This window comes from Acomys russatus, chromosome 22 (genome assembly GCF_903995435.1).
Source record: "Acomys russatus chromosome 22, mAcoRus1.1, whole genome shotgun sequence".
In the NCBI taxonomy this organism is placed as follows: Eukaryota; Metazoa; Chordata; class Mammalia; order Rodentia; family Muridae; genus Acomys; species Acomys russatus.
In genome coordinates this window covers 42379977-42401021 of record NC_067158.1, presented here as the reverse complement: position 1 = coordinate 42401021, position 21045 = coordinate 42379977, and the positions used below count along the sequence as shown (strand labels likewise).

The 21045-nt window shown below is 45.8% G+C and overlaps 1 pseudogene; it reads left to right on the top strand.

Annotated features, from left to right (window-relative positions):
* Positions 1-7145: 7145 nt before the first annotated feature.
* LOC127205743 (5-demethoxyubiquinone hydroxylase, mitochondrial-like) lies at positions 7146-20688 on the top strand (annotated as a pseudogene).
* The last annotated feature ends 357 nt before the right edge of the window (positions 20689-21045 follow it).

Here is a 21045-nt window from a genome sequence, read left to right as displayed (position 1 = left end):
ACGTCGCCAACGCTTTCTTTCCTGAAGACTGGCTTCCTGACTCCTCAACGTCATCTTTATCAGAACCTAGAAATAAACATTCTTAGCACCATGGGACATAAATCAATATTTGGCCTCCACTTGTATAAGGTGTGATGCTTGGCCAGTGAAGGCAATTGCCTTCAGTTGTCAATTGAGGTTCCCCCCACCTCCCAAAATAGTTCATCTGGTATTAAAGATCTACAGGGCTGTTAACCATATAGCTCCAACTATATTGACCTATTTTTATCCCTCGTAATAGCCCATTTATTACCCAAATGTGTGCTTGACCTAAAACGGCTGTGATTTTTGAAGCATGCTGACATACTATTAGGTCCTACCAAACCCAAAGCTTAGGATGTCACGGGACACATGTCAGGCTTGTAGCAGAAGTTCCCCCTGCTTTGCTGTCCCCATCTACCTGGTATTTCAAGGCAGCAACTTTAAAGATGCCTTGATTTATGATTTTCTTTTATTCTACTGCTGTACAAGCTTCAAGGAACTATTACCATACTGGAAGAGCAAATTTGAGGCAACTTGGGTCCATGTTCCCAGGCCATGGCCACTTATATTTGACCCCAGAATAAACCATCTCTTACTCCCTTTGAGGGGAAAGCTGTGCTTTTGAAAACATGTGAATCACTGAAGGTTGTGTGTTTTGACCTCTGGGATTCCGCCATCTATGGAGGCAGCAGGGGCCCAGGGAAGAAAGCTTGGGAACAGGCAGATGTTTGCTACAACTGAAGAGAATTGGAGAAATACCAAGGAACACTCTTGTGGCACCCAAGGGTGCTCTGGTTCCTGAAGCTAGGGAATTTCTTCTCCAAATTACCTACTTTATTTTTTTCTTTCTGGTGTGTGTGTGTGTGTGTGTGTGTGTGTGTGTGTATCTATATGTGTCTGCACATGCACATACCCAAGTCATGGCATGTATGTAGAAGTTGTCGGACAATCTCTGAGTGTTAGCTTTCTTTTTCTACCACTTGAGTCCTGGAGATTGAACTCATATCATAAGAGTTGGTGGCAAGTGACTTTAGCCATGGAGCCATCTCAGCCAACTGTTTCCCAATTTTTTAAAGAATTTTTGTAATTACATGTTTACATGTGTCTGTGTGCAAGCATGCACACTGAAGTGCAGGTACCCATGAAAGCCAGAAGGCAGTTCCATCCCCTGGAGCTCGAGGTACAAGTAGTTGTGAGCTGCCCGAAACTGAACTCAGGTGGTCAGGAAGAGCTGCTAGCCACTGAGCTATCGCTATGGCCCCACTCTTCCTAACTCTTCAAAGAGATTATCTAGGCTTTGATTTGATGAATCAAAAGTTTCACAGGACAATGAAAAATCATAGCTCCTGGTACTCCTCACTCTGATCTCCCCTAGAGATTGCTAAGACTGATTCTGTCTCCAAGGTTGGTGCCCAAATAGTAGGATGGTCTAAAAAGGGCTAAAGACTGTTCTCCACAAATCCAGAAGGCAACAGAAAGTCTCTCTTCTACTTCTTCTTCTTCTTCTTCTTCTTCTTCTTCTTCTTCTTTTCTTTCTCTCTCTCTCTCTCTCTCTCTCTCTCTCTCTCTTTCTCTTTCTCTCTCTCTTTCTCTCTCCTAAACAGGATTTTTCTGTGTAGCCCTGGCTGTCCCAGAACTCAGAGGTCCACCTGCCTCTGCCTCCCTCATGCTGGAATTAAAGGCAAGTCATCACCCAGTTCAAAAAGGCACTTCCTAAAGCCTTCTCCAAGTAGAACAGGCAATCTTAGCGCTTGTCTGCACTATGGGCATGGGTATCACCTTTAGCAGCAATGTAGCCAACTGACAGAACATAAAGCAGAGCTTCCACCTTGAGTAAAATGTCCCTCAACTAGGAGGCCCTTTTGCCCTAATGACTAAGGATCCATTCTGTTAAAGGCTGCTAGTCTTGGAATACACAGACTGACTCTCACTCAAGCTAGTACTTCCCAAACAAATCCTAAAAGGTTTATTCTCAGTACCACTACCATCTCAGGAGCTCTGTGTTCCAGAGCATAGACTTCAGAAAATGGCCCCATAGATACAGCTAACTCAGATACAGCGTGACATACTGTCTGCTCAAATGACCTGAGCCTGGAGGCCTCCAGCACCAAAATACCTTCCTCCCAACTTCCCCTCTGGCAGTGAGTTCTACAGTTTCCTGCTCTAAAGGCCTGCAAAGGGATATGCAGTTATAATGGGGTTAGGCATTATGTCAGCTAGAAGGAATAACTCATTAGCTAGCTAAACATTAGCAATAATTAGTTTATCTAAATAGCCACTTACCACCCATTGATTCTGTGTAGAGAATGAATCCCCTAGGAATGGCCTCCAGGAGCAGAGTGGGATAAAAAGGGCCCTGGGCATGGAGTGCTGGCTTGGCCTATGCAGTGGTTTAGTGGATTAATATGACGGTCTACCTTTGCTCTGCTGGAGACCACTTGTGTCTCTTTGCTACCCTGTATCCTCAGTTTTAAAAACCACATCAAGAATATGGCTCAGTGGGCAAGGGTACTTGTTGCTTCACAAGTGTGGACCTGAGTTCAGGTTCCCAGAACCCACTAAAAAAGAGAGAGATGGCCACAAGCCTTCTGGGAGGAGGGAGGAAAGAGGAGGCAGGAGGGAGGAGAATGGAAGAGAGAGGAGGGAAGCAGGGGTAGAAAGGTTGTTGGGACTTGTTGGCCACCAGCCTACCTCCAGGTCCAGTGAAAGATCCTGTCATAATAGAACAAATAGAAAGTGATGGACCAGGACACCCATATCCTTCCTTTAGCTTGTGTTCATGAACAGGTGTGGACACACACACACAAACACAAACACACATGCACACAGAAACCATGATCTCTCAGACACCAACTGTGCGGTTCCATTTGTAGTTTTACTGTCATCTGTTTCCTGTTTCCTGAGATGTCTTTCACTCTTGTCAGACAACACTTCCCCCTACTCCAGCCACTGGCTTTCTAGAAAGAGACTCCATGGTCTTTTTGTTCCTAATGATTAGTTTAAGAGTGGGTCGTGAGGGGGCTGGATAGATGGCTCAGTGGTTAAGATCACTGGTTGCCCCTTCCAGAGGAGCCGGGTTCAGTTCCCAGCACCCACATGGCAGCTTGCAGCTGTCTGTAACTCCAGGATCTGACAACCTCACACAGACATACATATAGACAAAATATCGATACACATAAAATAAAAATAAATTTTAAAAAGGAGTGTGTCCTGGACCAACTTCAGCCATCAAGAACTTCCTTTAAGTTTTAGCATTGGCGTTAGAGTGAACAAAACCAGTACAGGACAAGGAGGGTAGTTGGGGAAGGTGGCTACCAAAGCTGTTAGATTTGAATCTGAATGCTGCCAGCAGCCATTTGTCCAGTCACAGGGAGAAAGTTTTATAAGAACGTGCTCCCCAGAGTTCATAAACTGGGAACTTTATCCCCCAAGGGGTCATAGTAGGAGAGGGGAACTTTAAGAGAGGCTCATACTTGTCAGATTAATGCCATCACTACAAGAGTTCATCATAGAAAGATGATTTTGTGTCTCCTCTTCTTCCCTGCCCCCACCTCCCTCTCTCTCTCTCGCTCTCTCTCTCTCTCTCTCTCTCTCTCTCTCTCTCTCTCTTCTCTTCTCTTCTCTCTCTCTCTCTCTCTCTCTCTCTCTCTCTCTCTCTCTCTCTCTCTCGCTCTCTCTCTCTCCCTCTCTCGTTCTTTAGCCATGGGACATTGTCTACCATTGGATTACCCATGGGACATCATCTACCCTTGGATATGCACTCCCTTCCAACTTCTGGGACATTGCTCGTCATAACTTCCCATTCTGTGGCATCTGTGGTAATATGCTACAACAGCCTAAGTCTTTGACCACACTACTGACATTTAAAGTGACATTGTTCTATTTGGGGAGGCTGCACTGTGTCACATAGGATGGTGTGTTAGTTACTTTTCTATTGCTGTGATGAAGCATCATGGCCCAGACAAGTATAGAAGAAAGGCTCAGGGTGGGCTTCTTCCCAAGCGGTAAGAGTCCATCATAGCAGGGAGGCATGGCAGCAGACAGCACTGCAGCTAGAGCGAGAAGCTCAGCAAGTACCACTCAGTCACAAACAGGAAGCAGGGAGAGTAAACTGAGAGCATGGCTGTGAAATCTCAACATGCCCCCCCCCACCTGCCCCATCCAGTACTTCCTCCAGGAAGGCCACACCTCTTAAACTCCCCCAAACACTACCAACAACTGGGAAACAAATGTTCAAATACATGAGCCTATAGGGTGGGGCTTTTCTCATTTAAATCACCCCAGGTGGTTGGTTAGTATTGGGTCTCTGTGTGCTTGATGCCAATAGGGTCCCCACCCCCATCCCACCCACAGTTGTGGTAACCGCACATCTTTCCAAATGCTGTCAGCGCCTTGGAAAGGGGGGCAAATCCCCATCCCCATCTCCAGGTGAGGAGCCCTAGTCTAGAGCATGAAGCTTACTCAGAAAAGGGGACAGACGAGACAGGTGAGGAGAGAGTGTCCTGGTGACATTTAAGGTTCTGGCGCCGGCTGTCCCTGAGGCTCAGCACACTTCAGTTCTTCCTGTGGATTGATTTCATGAGCCAATTAGCTCTACTGTTTTCCTCTAAGCCGGCTGAAGTTAAATTTCTTAGTTGCACATGAGAGTACTCTGTTAATCTATAATTTCCATCAGGATTTCTGACAAGCTGCAAATAGCCCACCTTTCTGCTCGGCACCTCCCCTCTCCCTTCCCCAGCAGTGGCAGGTCCACCATTACCTGTGCAGCCACTGTGAGCCCAGTTTCTCTGTCCGGCAAGAGCGAGAGACAGAGCCATGAAGCTTGCTTAAATGAAAACAGGGGAAAGTGAACTGAATCCTAAGAGCTGTGTAGTGAGTGGGCCCCCCATCCTCCCCATCCTCCACCAGGGCAAACCCCAAACATCAGAAGCTGTTTGTAGACAGATCAGTTTATTTGTTTATTTTACACACACACACACATGCACGCACGCACACATGCTCAAGCTTTGTTTTATCTTGAAGACAAAGTCTTACAATATAGCCCAGACTGGATCCATACTTAATAGGTAACCTAGGACAGCTGTGAGTTCTCTGTCCTCTTCATCTGTGTAGTGAGTGGGCTGAGATCCCAGCCGTGTACCACTGTTCCTGACTGAAGAGAATGTACAGGTAGCTGGGAAAAGAGAAAACATTTTCTTCTTAATGGTGGTAACAGCCTAAGGGGAAAAAATGGGAGAAGCAGAAAGTTTATGTTTCAAGGTCACAAGAAGACTATTTGAAGATATATATGAAGTGATTTTTTTTTTTTTTTTTTTTTTTTTTTACCCATGAGGGCCATTGGCTATTTGCAATATCTGGAAACATCTCTTCCTTCCCTGCCCCCACACCTCTTTGTGTGGGGAGAGGGAGGGAAAGAGAGAGGGAGCAAGAGAGAGCTCAGCACCCCGCAAGAACGCTCCTAGTGAAAGTTCTTCAGAGCTTCAGAGTTGTAGCTGAGGGCCTAGGATAGGGCACTCAGACTGAATATACCAGGGCAGCAGGGAGTTTAACAAAAGAAAACTAGGAACCTCCATGCCAGCCAGTGAGTAGGTTTTTCTCCTGAGCCCTCTTGCGGTTGGCTCCTTTGTCAACCCATCTCCTCCCTGCACCACCCTGGAGAGCTTGGTACTCCAGGAAATAAAGGGTTAGTGCTTTGTGCCTGGCATCCCTAGAATACCACTTCAGAGCAAGGCAGCCTACTTCTTTTCTGAATGGCCAGTGCTGCGAATCTACTGGTTATTAAGTGCTCTGAATGTCACACCTGAAAGGGAAGCCAGGCCCTGAGGGGAGGGTGGGTGGAGGAGGGCCGGGCTGATCTAATCCTGTTCTGAAAGGCTTCCTCCTTGCTGCCAGTTCTTCGTGGGTGCATTCACTCTAGAAGCACTTTGAGTGTGTGCTCTGCAATGAAGCAACCCAGGCTCTTGTGGCAGGGCTCGGGGTGCAAGTGCTGCAGGAGAGAATATATATATATATATATATATATTTATATATATATATATATATATATATATATATATTTAGAGCCACAGGTAAATGGAGACCTGCTCTCACCAGGAGGTGGAAATTCAATCCTCCTTTCCTATGGAAGTCAGGCTGTGTCTCTGTGGTTTTCCAAGGAATTGGGGTGGATTGGGCAGTCTGCGGCTGTGCCCTTTTGGTCCCTCCTGGTGGGCCTGGTGGGTAGGAAGTCCTCGGTCAGGCCTGTGGCTTACTTCCTGCCTCAGAAGAGGCTCACCCAAACTCCTTGTCCACATCCAGGCTTTGCTGTGTGACTCACTGGGCCACCAAGGCCACATGTGTACCAGGGGACTCATGCAATCAAGTACAGCTAAATTTAGACCAGAGAGGGGGTGTTATAGCTATTTCCTTGCGCTGCTCTTACTCTGCCTAATTTAGGCAAAGCAGCAGAGCTATGCCAGCATCCCTCCTTAATTCAACGGATGTTCAGGTCAAGGAGAAATGAACCAGCCATTTTAATTCTACTGCTGTTGAGAAGGCAGAGGAGGTGGCTGTGGATAATGGTGAGCAAAGTTCACTTGGACCAAAATAGAAAAAAAGACCAGAAAATGACCCTTCCATAAATACCCTCTCTCCTGCCTGTGAGTCCTCCACACATGGCCCTGTCCCTCTGCTGTCCTGGGCTCTATTAAAGCAGGATCATGTGTTTGTTCCACAGTCAACCATTAGCCGATAAGGCTTAACAACTCCCAGTAGGTATTTGCATTTTAATAGAGAATTATTGAGAACTGAAAAGCTTGCAGGGTCCACAAGAACAAAGCAAAGACTTAGAGGCTGGGTGGGTGGCGGGGAGGGGTGCGGGGGTGATGTTCTAGAAAGCAGAAAGTTGAGCAGGTCATTCTCCAGTCTTTCCATGTTTATTTCATTCCCTTTCCAAGGGCCACCAGCTGCCTGGACCTTCTGGCATCCTCCCTCCTGCACTCCGGGTTCAATCCCATCTCGCAAGATGCACTTGCTGGCTGTGACTCTGTTTTTCACACTTGCAGAAGCAAAGCTGACTTTGATCAGGGCAAAGGGGCAAAGAGGGTGAATTGGGAAATATGTGAATGGGGAGCTTAAGTTAAGATATGGCAACTAAAACAGAAAAGGTAAGAACCAAAAAAACAAACAAACAAAAAACCAAAACAACAACAACAACAACAACAAAACAAAAACAAAAAACCAACCAAACAGACGGGCGTGGTGGCACATGCCTTTAATCCAAGCACTCGGGAGGCAGAGGCAGGCGGATCGCTGTGAGTTCGAGGCCAGCCTGGTCTACAAAGTAAGTCCAGGACGGCCAAGGCTACACAGAGAAACCCTGTCTCCAAAAACCAAAAACAAAACAAAACAAAAACCAAGCAAACGAACAAAAAACAAACAAAACAAAAAACAAACAAAAAAAGAAGTGCATGGAGAATATGGAGATGGACAGCTAAGCACATGGTAAAGAAAAGTAAATTGACCAAGAAGAGACTTGATACCCTATGAGCATATAGAGGGGGAGGTAATCCCCCTCAGGAATAGTCATAGGGGAGGGGAATAAGGGGAAAATGGGAGGGAGGGAAGAATGGGAGGATACAAGGGATGGGATAACCATTGAGATGTAACAAGAATAAATTAATTAAAAAAATTAAAAATAAATAAATAAATTCTTATACAAGAGATAATATTTCATACTCAAATAAAAATGTCATTTTAAAAAGAAAATATAAAAAATAAAATAAAATTCAGACTGAGGGAAACAAAAAAGAAAAGAAAAGTAAATTGACTCTATAAAAAAATAATACAGGGGCTGGAAAGATGGCTTAGTGGTTAAGAGCATCGACTGCTCTTCCAGAGGTCCTGAGTTCGATTCCCAGCAACCACATGGTGGCTCACAACCATCCATAATGTGATCTGGTGCCCTCTTCTGGCCTACAAGTGTGCATGCAGGCAGAGAATGTATACATAATAATAAATAAATCTTAAAAAAAAAAAAATAATACAAATGCTTTATTTAACAGTTGCAGGTCATCCCGTGGGTTAAGTGGTGGCTATGCAAGGCCCAGCAGCAGGGTCAGTGCAGCCTCTGAGCCTCTCTTTCTGACTCCAATAGGGTGAGCACATCATCCTCTCAAACTGGGCCTTTGACGTTTCGGATGACAAAGAAGCTGGTGTCATCCGTAAATTCCACACTCTCTCTTTCCCTGTCAACAGGTCCCGCCCTGCACTTTTGTCACTCTCACCAGCTTGCTGACCTGCACGTGGCTCACGGCCATGACAGTGGCCGCAATCAGTGGAGAGGTGACAATTGACATTTTCTTTTTCTTTTTCTCTTTCTTTCTTTTCTTTCTTGTTTTTGTTTTTTGTTTTTTTTGGGGGGGGGCGTTGTTTTGCTTTGTTTTGTTTATTTTTCAAGACTGGGTTTCTCTGTGTAGCCTTGGCTGTCCCGGACTCACTTTGAAGACCAGGCTGGCCTCGAACTCACCTGGATCCGCCCATCTCTGCCTCCTCAGTGCTGGAATTAAAGGTATGTGCCACCACGGCCCCGCCTCAATTGATTTTTGAAATAGGAATGTTGATCTAGTTTGCTTCTCTGTTGCTTTGATTAAAAACTATAACCAAAAGTAACTCAGAGATTGAAAGGTTTATTTGGCTTATACATCCAGGTCAAAATCCATCCATCACTGAGGAAGTCAGGGCAGGCACCAGGAGGCAGGAACCATGGAGAGATCCTGTTTTCTGGCTCACGCTCAAACTCACATTCAAGGTAGTGTGCTTACACAGCCCAGGCTCACCTGCCTAGGGATGGTGCTACCCGCATCAGTCATCAGTCGAGACAGTCTCTCACAGACATGGACGTTGACTGAGGCAATTCTTCAATCGAGATTCCCTCTTCCTAGATGAATTTAGGTTTCCTCAAGTTTATAATGACAATGACAATTAACTCACATGGATATTTAATTTTAAGTTGGGGTATATGTGGATTGCTAAGTTCAAAGTAGCCCACTGGTACTGACTGGGTGCATTTGTTCCCCACAGTGTCACACATTGGAGAGTTATCCTCAGAGTGGTGATATGAGAAGAGGTGGGGTCTAGGGCTGGCAAGATTTCAGCTCAAGGAGATCTGACACACTTTCTTCTGGCCATGCAGGGCGCGCACGCACACACACACACACACACACACACACACACACACTTAAGAATAATGTTTTTTTTTTTTTATTATTAAGTGGAGCCTAGTAAAAGGTGAGTGTGTCATTTAAAAAAAAAAAACTGCCCTTAGAAGAGATTTAATGAATTTCTCACGGGACACCCAATTCCCTCTCTGGAACATGGATTGTTATGAAGAGAACAGGACTAGTTCGTTTTTGGCTTCCTGTCTCACAGCGTGATAACTCCTTTTTATCAAGGTTAAATCTGTATGTTGAGATGCAGGCAAAGGTCTCAACAGAAACTAGTCTGCTTGGTTCACTTAATCAGCTAAATAGGTTTTTTTCTATATAAAGTACTAACTTTGGGTATTTTTTTTTTTTTTTGGTTTTTCGAGACAGGGTTTCTCTGTGTAGCCTTGGCCATCCTGGACTCACTTTGTAGACCAGGCTGGCCTCGAACTCACAGCGATCCGCCTGCCTCTGCCTCCCGAGTGCTGGGATTAAAGGTGTGGGCCACCACCGCCCGGCTAACTTTGGGTATTTTTGTTACAGCCGCAGAAAGCGGATTCATGCTTTCTGCTGGCCTTAAAGCATCAGTCATTCAAAACCTTTTCCAAGATCTGAGATAATTATCTGTATGCTGCCAACTTTGGATGTTAACTTGAGGAACACTGTGGTTAAAAGCCTGTGGGGCGTGATCCAAACCTAACAAAGTATTATTACAGCTGCACAGTCTATTATTCACGCAAAGAAAAACTAGAAACAATCTTTCAAAGTGTACAATAAGATCTTCTGCTGTGAACACCTCACCAGCTGCCTCCTGCTTGTCCGCTGGCTTATCCACCATCCTAGGAGTCATAATTTGACTTACAGAAGCAAACCCAAGAGGAGGGCTTGGATGTAGGCGACTTCACCGAATGACGAAGACAGTGAAGCGTGATGCACGATGCTAACGAGCAGTTGCTCCCTAGAGTAATCTGGGCACTCGGTCCCCAGATTGTGCATCTTCTGAGGAAATTTGTGAGATGTGCTATCGACCTGCCACACCTTGCAGTGAGAGAGCCGGGAGACTGAGTCAGCAGCTCCTGTACCACCTTAGCTGGGAGCTGCCCCTGGGGCCTTAGAGGTTGTTCTACCATCAGCGTGAGGCATGCACCCCGACATTGGAGACAGCCTCAAGCCAAAGAGCAGAGTCCTTGAGGGGAAGGTGGTAGGAATTGTCGGTTCCAAAGGTGATCTCAGGGGTGGCCCACAGTGCTGTTCTGGGTAAGGCGTCTAGCCTCGGCATCAGTACTGTAGTGCGAGCTCATCTCCAAGCTAAAGCAGCTTTCAAATCTTGTAAAGGGATCTATCTTCTCTTTATTGGTAAGGCCATAAACCTTTTGTGTGTATTGCCACACCCGTGTACACCTATGTCTCAGTTCCGTCATCTGCAGAAAGGGGGCAGTGATGGAGCCCACTAGAAGTTCTAAGAAATAGCTGAAATGTCCAACCTTTCTAGAATCCATACCCTTCACAGTGTAAGTCTTGGAACTCTCCCCATCAAGAAGCAAAATCAGAACTGGTTGAAGTGGCACATGCCCATAATCCCAGCATTTTGGGGAGGCAGAGGCAGGTGGATTGCTGTGAGTCTGAGGCCAGCCTGTTCTATAAGGTGAATCCAAGACAGCCAAGGCTACACATAGAAACCCTGTCTCAAAACACACACACACAAAACAAAACAAAACAAAACAAAAAAAAACACTAAACAAGAATCAAAATTCGTGTGTCTGCATTTCCTCAGTCTGGCTTGCCCTTGGAAATTTTCCTTGGCCAAACGCAAACGCATCAGACTTGAATGTTCGCATCTCAGCCTTCAGAAGTTCAAGTATGCCACCCTTGGAATGGCTCTCCAGCCCCCACCCCCACCCCACCCCTGCCAGGAGGACCAGCTAGAGCTAAAGCCCTGGAGGAGACCAGATTCTAAAACAAGTAAATTGTTTCAGCAGAGAACTTTCCAGAGCTGCCAGCCCCGAAGCAGCCCAGGTGCCCACATGAGAGCCCAGGTGCCCACATGAAAGCTCAGCTGAGGTGCCTCAGCCAACGGGCAGCTGCCCGGAAGAGTAAGAGCCCAGCCAATCAGGAATGCGAAAGCAAAAAAGAAATGTCCTCTGCTGAGTTTTTAACGGCTGTTACCCAGCCTCAGTGTAATAGATAGCTGGTACAGTAACACTTTCACGGCAGACTAAAGCATATCAATGCGCAGAACTTGTCCCGGTGCCAAGACCATGGTCCACCTTCCTTACATGTTTCTTGTTACTGTTGCCCGCACCATGGCACGGTCAAAGCATGCCCTGGAGTCTGATTGTTTACCCATCTGTCAAATTCTCTTGGTGTAACTAGCAGCTCCTAAGTGACGGGAAATCTGATCCCATTCATCCCGCATGATCTATTTTCCTATATTCAGGAACACATAATTCAACAGGGAGATTGACAGCTACATATAAAGCCTGCGGGGGCAGGGCTGGAGACAGCAAGCATCCAAGAGTGCAGAAGACAGAGCTACCAGGAAGTCGATGTATGGTACTAATAGAGCCAAAGATGCAAACATCTCCTGCACCAGGGCATTTGTGAGCAGGCGAGAAGGACCAGGGTAGAGCCAGCCTTCTCCTGTGCCAGGCAAAAACATGGTCAAGGCAATGACGAGCTGCGGTGGCTGTTTTATTGCCTAGCTGTGGCTCCTGCTTTCAGCCTACCTGTCTCTCAGGAGGCTAACCGCCACATGATGCAAAAACTAATTAGAGCAAGCGTAGTGCCCAGAATAAGCGGCCTATTAAGAGAATGTGAGCCAAACGAATGCAAAGGACATCTATTGTAAATCTACTCTTAACAAGTATTTATTTTTGTTCTTTCCAAGCTTCCCTAGGGGACTTTATTGTTTGAGAAAAGGTGAAAACAAGAATGTTTTCACAATGTCCCTCTTGGTCCCCACAGAGAGCCTCTCTGGGAGATTGGGCTGCATGGAGCCAGCTCCCCGTAGAACGCGAAGGCAGCAAGGTTAACCGAGATTCGGGCAAATTCATCTTCATTTCATGTCTTCGACAGCTTCTCAACTTAGGTCAAGTCCAAGGAAAACCGAGGGAGTTTATTAGAGGTAGGAAGAGGTGGTAGGGAGCATGCGCTTTCTGGCTTCTCTCCTGACTCCAGTGCCCATAAGCGTGGAGACCTTGACCCCAGCAGCTTCTTCATTTCTCTGGGTCTTTACTCCCTCATCTATGAAAATGGATCCTAAGTCTCCTTGCTGGGCGTGGTTGCACATATCTGTAAACTCAGCCCTTGAGTGAGGAAGGCAGGAGCATGCGGAGTTTGGTTATGTGGCAAGTTCTAAGCCACACACAAACAAACAGAAACAGGGAGAGGAGAAGGAACTAGTAAGAAAGTCAAAGAAGAGATGCCACAAATGTGGGTCACAGTGGTGAGAGTGTAGTGTGGAGTAATCTGATGGCTGAGGATCAGGCTTGCTGATCAGACAGGCTGTTCACCGTCCAGCTCTGGCTTTTGCTAGCTTACCCCTGGGTCTCCGATTCTGCAACATCTTCAAACTGGGAAAAGCCATCGCCAGCTCTGAGGTAACCACGAGAAGCGAATGAGTTAGCCTATGCTGCAGCAAGTCCACTAGGATTGTGATTAAATGGAATTATTAATAGAAATCTCTGATGACCAGAGACCTTCTAATCATTTCACTTGAGTCCAGATAGCAGCTGCAGCATACCAGCTCGTATGCGCAAATGGCGAGCGTGGATTGAAGCGAATCATAACTTAGTGAGTCACCAGTCCACTTCGTAAGCAGAGAAGCATCATTCAATTTGTATGGGCAGCTGGCTGCTAATTAAGAAGCCTTTAATCACACCACCTGACACAGAAGCCCTGTCTTGCCCTTGCTAGCCTGAACATTCCCCACTCCTCCCTTGGTCTCTCACCACTTCTCCATTTGTACTTTTATCCATTGAGGGCACATCAGTTGTCAAAAGACCCAGAGAACAACATTCTTCCAGAACCAGGAACTTACGCATCACTTTGTACACAGGGAAAATAATACGCAGGTCCCCATATTGGTGAGTTAGAGGGCGATAACCAACCAGGGAGCCTCAAGAATTGGGGAAGCAAAGAAAACAATCCATAGAGCTTACCCAACAAAACAAAAACCTTAGTTTATATAAAATCCTCTATGTAGGTATGTATAGGAACTTTGCTCATAATTGCCCCAAACTAGAAACAATCCCAATATGCTATAACTGGTGACTGGCTAAACAGACCATGCTGCTTTCACACGATGGAACAGTAGTCAGCAATAGAAAGGGCAGACTAATAATGCTGGGTGCTATGGCACACACTTGTAATCCCAGCACTCAGGAGGCAAAGGCAGGCAGGTCTCTGTGAGTTCGAGGCCAGCCTGGTCTACAAAGTGAGTCCAGGACAGCTAAGGCTACACAGAGAAACCCTGTGGAAGGAGGAAGGAAGGAAGGAAGGAAGGAAGGAAGGAAGGAAGGAAGGAAGGAAGAAAGAAAGGGCAGACTACTTAATGATGGGGATATATTCTGAGAAACATGGTTTAGAAAGTTTTGCCATTGTGTCAAAACACCCTTACACAAATAAAGATGACACTTCACCCAGCCTCTAAAGGCCATGGAGAGACACAGCTAACACAAGGTCAATGAGGCTGCTACTGGTCTGTCATAGTATACTGTATTCCAGTCCATATCAAAACATAACGTAGAGCATAGGAGATATACAGCCCAGTAACACAGTTGTTTCTTGTCATTAGTAAGGGCTCTGCACTGTGTGTTACTGTGTGCCAGAGTGTCTTATGAATGGTGGTGCAGCAGCATGTTTTCCGTACTTCATCACAAGTACAAGACACTATGGCTTTACAAAAACTATGCTGTCACTGGATGGCAGAAAAAATTCAGCTCCATTAAAATCTACGGGGCACATAGTATGTTATGATCTAAAACAGTGGTTTTGAGCCAGGCATAGTGGCACACACCTTTAAGCCCAGCACTCGGAAGGCAGAGGCAGGCAGATCGCTGTGAGTTCGAGGTCACCTGGTCTATAAAGTGTGTCTAGGACAGCCAAGGCTAAACAGAGAAACCCTGTCCAAAAAAAAAAAAAAAAACCAACCAAAAAAAATAAATAAATAGAAGTAAAACAATGGTTTTAGACCCCCTTTCCCCCTTTGGGGGTTGCATATCAGATATTTGCATTATGATTCATACCTGTAGCAAAATTATAGTTATGAAGTAGCAACAAAAATAATTTTATGGCAGGGGCTCATCACCACAAGAGAAACTGTATTAAAGGGTCACAACATTAGGAAGGTTGAGAACCACTGACCTCGAATGTTGTTATACAGTGCATGCTGTGTTAACACTCTTGATTTAAGCAAAAGAAAGCAGGTTCAAACGGATACATGTTATATGATCCCACCAGGCAACACTAGGGGTGGAAGGCAGGTCAGGGGTTGCTGGACCCAGGGCTGGAGAACCTGGCTGGCTATGCAAAGCCCTAGTAAACATGAGGAAGGCTTACGAATGTTCTCTATGTGGACTGTGTTCGCACATGTGTTTGTTGAAACCTCATACCAAAATGGATGAACGTGATTGCATGTGAATTATACCTCCACACACCTAACTTGAAAATAAGCTCGTCCGTAGGAGCCTTGGAGCATCAAAACAACACAAAATGAGAAGTTAGAGCTTCTTAAAGTCAAATGACTTCTATTTACACCAACACCCAAACCCAAACCCAAAAGCCATTTATGCTGTTTGTTTGCCTGCTTAATGAATGTGGTGTGTGTGATCATGTGGGGCAGATGGAGGAAGAGGCCAGAGGTCAGGGTCTGTCAGGGTCTCTCACTGAGCCTGGAGTTAGGCTTGCAGCGAGGAAATCTAACTGGTCCTCCAGTCTCTGTTCCCAACAGCAATGGGAGTTCTGGGTGCTGAGGATTAGGACTCTGCTCCTCGTGTGCAGCAAGTGCCAAGCCATCCCTCCAAGCTCAGCTTCCAGTGTTTCCTGAGGTACTTGTCAGTCACTAAAATGTACAGTTTTAACAGTAGGGAATAATCGCTCTCACCAAATATGGCAATACGGGCATAGGAAAAGTCTTCCATTCTCAAGTAAAATCAACCTTGGAGGAAGACCCAGATATGAATTCTGTTGTACCCGGAGTCTGACACGTCCTCCACCGGCTCACGTTGTGGCATTTGTTGCCCCACTGGTGGCGCCCCTTATGGCATCTGTGACACCTTCTGTAGATAGGACCTGGCTGCAAGGAAGTAAGTAGGTAGCTGGGAACTGGCTTTAGAAAGTTTTCCCAGACCAGCTTCAGGTGCTGCTCTCTCTGCTCCCTGATTTGTTGCTGAGTGAAAATCTGCCTTGTGTTCCCACTGTCACAGACATGGCCACCTATGGCCTGTACCTTTCTCAGCCCACCAGCTGAAAGCTCTTTGGCAATGTGAGCCAGGTTGGTCTGATCAGATAGGCTGGTCACACAAGGCAAAAATAATTCTGATCCCACTGAGCAAAACAGGTCCACAGTCTTTCTCCAAATCAGATGCTGGATGTCATAGTAGGGTCTCATTTCAGTCTTGAGAGAAGAGAGGGAACAGGGCCACCCCCAGGCCTTGCTCAGGCTAGTCACAGTGACCTAGGGAAAACACTGCAAAACCCTTTCCACAAAACCAAGGCAAAGTTAAACAGAGCCGAGTGTTAGGTAGGAGCCCCCAGAGTAGAAAGTGTCTACGAGGAGGGCAGCCAACACAGATAGCAATCCAGGAATCCCCATTTAGAACCCTTCCACAACTTCTCAGGGTCTGGCCATGCAAAACAGGGCACTTTTCTTTTCTTTCTTTCTATTGATTGATTGTTGTTTTTGTTTTGCTTTGTTTGAGACAAGGTTTCTCTGTGTATAGGTCTGGCTGTCCTGGAACTTTCTTTGTAGACCAGGCTGGCCTCAAATTCACAGAGACCCACCTGCCTCTGCCTCCCAAGTGCTGAGGTTAAAGGCGTGTGCCACCATGCCCAGCCAGACCTGCTTTTCACATACTACAGATATACACAAGTGAGGACTGGTTGCTGTGAGTTAAAACCTGTCCAATTAAAATTCTACAGCTCAAAACACACTTCACTGATGGGCCATTAGTGCTAGCTTAGCTACTCAAAAGGGTAACAGCTCCACAAAGTGTCAGTTGACAGTTGAGTAATCCAAGGCTGGGTGAGTGAATATGCAAAGGACACCAGCACTAGGAACCAGCCAGGATCATGACAAGTTCAGGTGTGTGTGTGTGTTTTGTGTGTGTGTGTGTGTGTGTGTGTGTGTGTGTGTGTGTGTGTGTGTGTGTGTCCTCATGGAGTCTCACCCTAGCCAACAAGGAACATGTTATCACCATGGTACAGACAGAAGATAAGGCTTTGAAAGGTGACACCATCTGCTCTTACGCATTTTATATGTTCCAATGCAAATGTTCTGTGAGCCCTGTGCGAAATAGAAATGGTGATTTCTGAATAAAATTTAGACAGGCTGCAGGAGGCAAGAGAGAAAATAAAATCATAAAGGAGTGGGCGGTGGTGGGCTGGTAGGAATTTAACAGCAAGTGCCAGCATGTGGTGGGCAATGGAGGCAGCAGCAGCAGGGGGGCATGGGGAGCGTGGGGGGATGGGGGACAGGGAACTTGTACAATAAGTAAATATTCCCACAGTGATCCCATTCAAGAGATCCTCCTGAAGCTTGCAGACTTCCCAATAATTTCACAATCAGCTCTCCTGAAAGGTGCAGATAGGGGGATGTGTGTGTGTGTGTGTGTGTGTGTGTGTGTGTGTGTAAAATATCGATTCAAACAAAGTGTAAGAAACACTCCAGTGAAGCAGATAGTAGCGGGGGCTGGGGGGGGGGGGGGGGGGTGGGGAAGAGTCTGGTGACTGAGAGGAATAGAAGCTGAAAGGTATGAGGGAAAGATAGAAAAGCCAGAATCCAGGCATGGGTTTGAGGTCTCCTCCTGCTAGATGGGACCTTGGTTGAAGTTTAGAAAAGCCAGCAGGATCACAGATACTTCTCGCATTCTGTGCCCCAGCCTCCAAGGTGGAGTTTATGGATGTGGCTGATGGATGCTTCTGGAATGCAGACTGAAAGAGTGTTAAAGAATTCGTCCTTTGAAATTCACCATGAGGTGGGATGTATTTGGTAATTTTTTTGTCAGCTCGACACAAACCAGAGTCACCTGGGAAGGGGACCCTCAGTTGAAGAATTGCCTCCATCAGACTGACGTGTAGGCAGGGCTACAAATATTTTCTAGATTAATTATTGGTAAGGGAGAGCCTAGCCCACTATGGGTGGTGTCACTCCTGGGCAACTTTCCTTGGGTTGCACAGGAAAGCAGATTGAGAGCAAGCCAGTAAGCAACACTCCTCTGTGGTCTCTGCTTTCAGTTCCTGCCTCCAGGCTCCTGCCTTGAGCTTCTATCTTGACCTCCCTCAGTGGTGGACTGTGATCTGTGAATCAAAAAGAAAAGAAAGAGCCAGGTGATGGTGGCATACACCTTTAATCCAGGCACTCAGGAGGCAGAGGCAAGTGTATCACTGTGAGTTCCAGGCCCAGCCTGATCTAAAAAGCATGTCCAGGACAGCCAAGGCTACACAGAGAAGCCCTGTCTTGAAAAACCAAAACCAAAACCAAAACCAAAAAAAAAAAAAGAAGCAAAGAAACAAAGAGAGAGAGAGAGAGAAAAGAAAAGAAAGAAAAAACAAAAACCAGCCCTTTCTTCCTCTAAGTTGTGTTTTACAACACAGGTTGTGCTTTACAGCAACAGGAATGTAAACTAGGAAGGACAGAAGGAATGGAAGGAAGGAACTCAAGAGGAATCCAGATTTACAAGGGCAAAGCTGGTCATCCATCAGTTTCGAAGGGCATGTGAGTGTATGAGCAAGAGAGTGAGGAACAAGCAATGGGATGGTCTGCTGCTGTGAGAGACTGCGAGGCAGCCAAGCGGCAGGGAAAGGGAGAGATCTGTGGCGCACGGGCCGTGGGCTAGTGTGTGTGTGTGAGTGAGGATGGAGCACCTAAGCTAGACAATGCAGAAAGAATGATGCAAATGCATAGTCCTTGCTCTCCATCTCCTTATCGGAAGACGTCTCTGGGAGGGGATGTAACTGTAAAACAGCTCAGAGCTGAGGTGACTCCTGCACAGAGGTGATGGACTGTGTTGCAAACACAGGGTCACAGAGTTTGAAGAAAGAAGACCTACTAGAGACTGGATGCATTCAAAAAGTTTTTTTTTTTTTTTTTTTTTTTTTAAAGTTAAAAATACCTTATTAAGCCTGGTATGGTGGCTCATAGCTTTGATCCCAGCACACAGAGACAGGTGGATCTCTGTGAGTTTGAGGCCAGCCTGGTCTACCACATAAGAGAGTCCAGGACAGGCAGTGCTCTCTAAACACAGAAAAACCTTGTCTTGAAAATACAAAAACAAAAAACTTTATTAGGTAACTATTTGTTAGTGCCAGGCACAATACAGAAGTGGGTCTTCATACACATAATCAAATTTGTTACTTTCATAGATATTTATACACACACACACATATGAGTCTTAGCTGTGCTACATAATGAATGTAAGTACTCCCACAGCTAGCCGTATTAATTTCTATAGCGCAGAAGCGCAAGAATTTTACAGTTAAATTTGTCACTTCCTGTTTAATTTCTCCCATTGTTTTGATCTTTCCAAGGCTACCATCGCTACAAAGATCTCGCCAATAGACTCTCACTTCGGCCACATTTTAACAGTCACATGGAATTTCTGAACAGCATCCAAAACATGACAAGGAATGAAAAGTCGGTTTGCATTTTTCACCAGTAAAAGTGAAAATAGAACAGATTGAAGAGAGAACTTGTATATTGTCCCTGCAAATAATACAGAAGCTGATGAGCAATAACCGTCCACATCCCATCATTTGGGTGAAGAGGAAAAAAAAATGTGAAGAGCAAATTTTCAAAAAGGTTCTGATGAGCACAAGGAAGCATTATTTACTATCGTGCATTAGACTAAAGGGATAAACTTTCAACAAGGGTGGGGGCCCAACCTCATACAGCCTATTCTTAATGATAGACGCCAGTGCTGTGTATACAGGTCAGAACTGAGGTAGGAGTTCTTTGGAGAATCCTGCAGATACTCCTATCGGCAATCTGAGTACTCCTACAGAGAGAGAAGGACGCACACACACATACTCATAATTAAAAATAGAAAGTAAATAGAAAAGATACTGCCTTTAAAAAAAGGGAGGAGACAATCAGCTCCTGAAAGTTGTCCTCCCATCTCTACATATATCCCATGGCATGTACACACACACACACACACACACACACACACACACACACACATGAGATTTTTTTATATATACTATATATTTATGTGTTATAAATATATAAGCATGTACTTATTTATATATAAACTATATATATATATCCATATATATTTACTTTTTTAAAAAATGAGTAACAATTTTGAGCTCGGCCTGATAGTGTAGATCTGTACTCTGAGTCTGAGACTGAGGTAGGAGGGTTGAAAGCTTTAGGTCTTCTGAGCTACAGACAAGTTCAAAGGTGGCTTGGTCAGTTGAGAGGGATGTTGACTCAGTATATAATACTAGCAATAGGAGCCGAGAGCACGATTGGCCCGGACGGTTGGGCCGTGGTTACATTTTCACCAGCGATGAGCGTTAGCCGCTGCTTCCGTGAGGCCCCCGCACAGTGGCGTCTGGAGGCCCTTCTCAGCTTATGGGAGAGGCGCCATCAGGTTTCACAGTTGAGGAATGACCTTAGTATTATCCGTGCAGCTATGGATCGAATAATTCGGGTGGATCATGCTGGTGAATATGCAGCAAACCGCATCTATGCAGGGCAAATGGCTGTGCTGGGCCGGACCAGTGTGGGCCCTGTCATTCAGAAACTGTGGGATCAAGAGAAGAATCATTTGAAAAAGTTCAACGAGCTGATGGTTGCATTCAGGGTCCGACCTACGATTTTGATGCCCTTGTGGAATGTGTCAGGCTTTGCACTGGGGGGGGGGGGGGGGGGGGGCGGGACTGCCTTGCGGGGGAAGGAAGGAGCGATGGCCTGCACCGTGGCCCTAGAAGAGTCTATTGCTCATCACTATAACAACCAGATCCGCACGCTGGTGGAGGAGGACCCTGAGAAGTACGAGGAGCTGCTGCAGGTCATCAGGAAGTTTCGAGATGAAGAGCTTGAGCACCATGACACAGGACTGGACCATGATGCAGAGCTGGCTCCTGCTTACACCCTGCTGAAGAGAACTATCCAGGCCGGATGCAGCGCAGCGATATATTTATCCTAAAGGTTTTAAAGTATGTCTGTTGATCCGTTTTTAGAAAAGACGGTTGTAACTTCAGGAGCGGTGTTTGCAGAGGAGGGACTGTACAGTTATCACCGTGGGCGTTTTGTTAATAAGCTATAAGAAGTGGTGGTTGGTTTTTTTTTTTTTTTTTTTTTTGTCGTTGTCTTTCAATAATAAAACTCTTTGGCACTGGAAAAAAAAAATAATACTAGCAATAATAATAGACTAGGATGAAGCTCCACAATAGAGCCCCTCGCTAGTGTGCACAAGACCTTGGGTTCCGTTGCTAGTAACACACACAGAAGTAAAGAAAGAAAGAAAGAAAGAAAGAAAGAAAGAAAGAAAATAAGAAAGAAAGAAAGAAAGAAAACCACTAGGCCAAGGGCTACAGATGGTTCAGTGGTTAAGTGGCTGTTCTTCACAGGAGCTCGGCTCAATTCCCAGAGCCCTCTTGGTGGCTCCCAACAGTC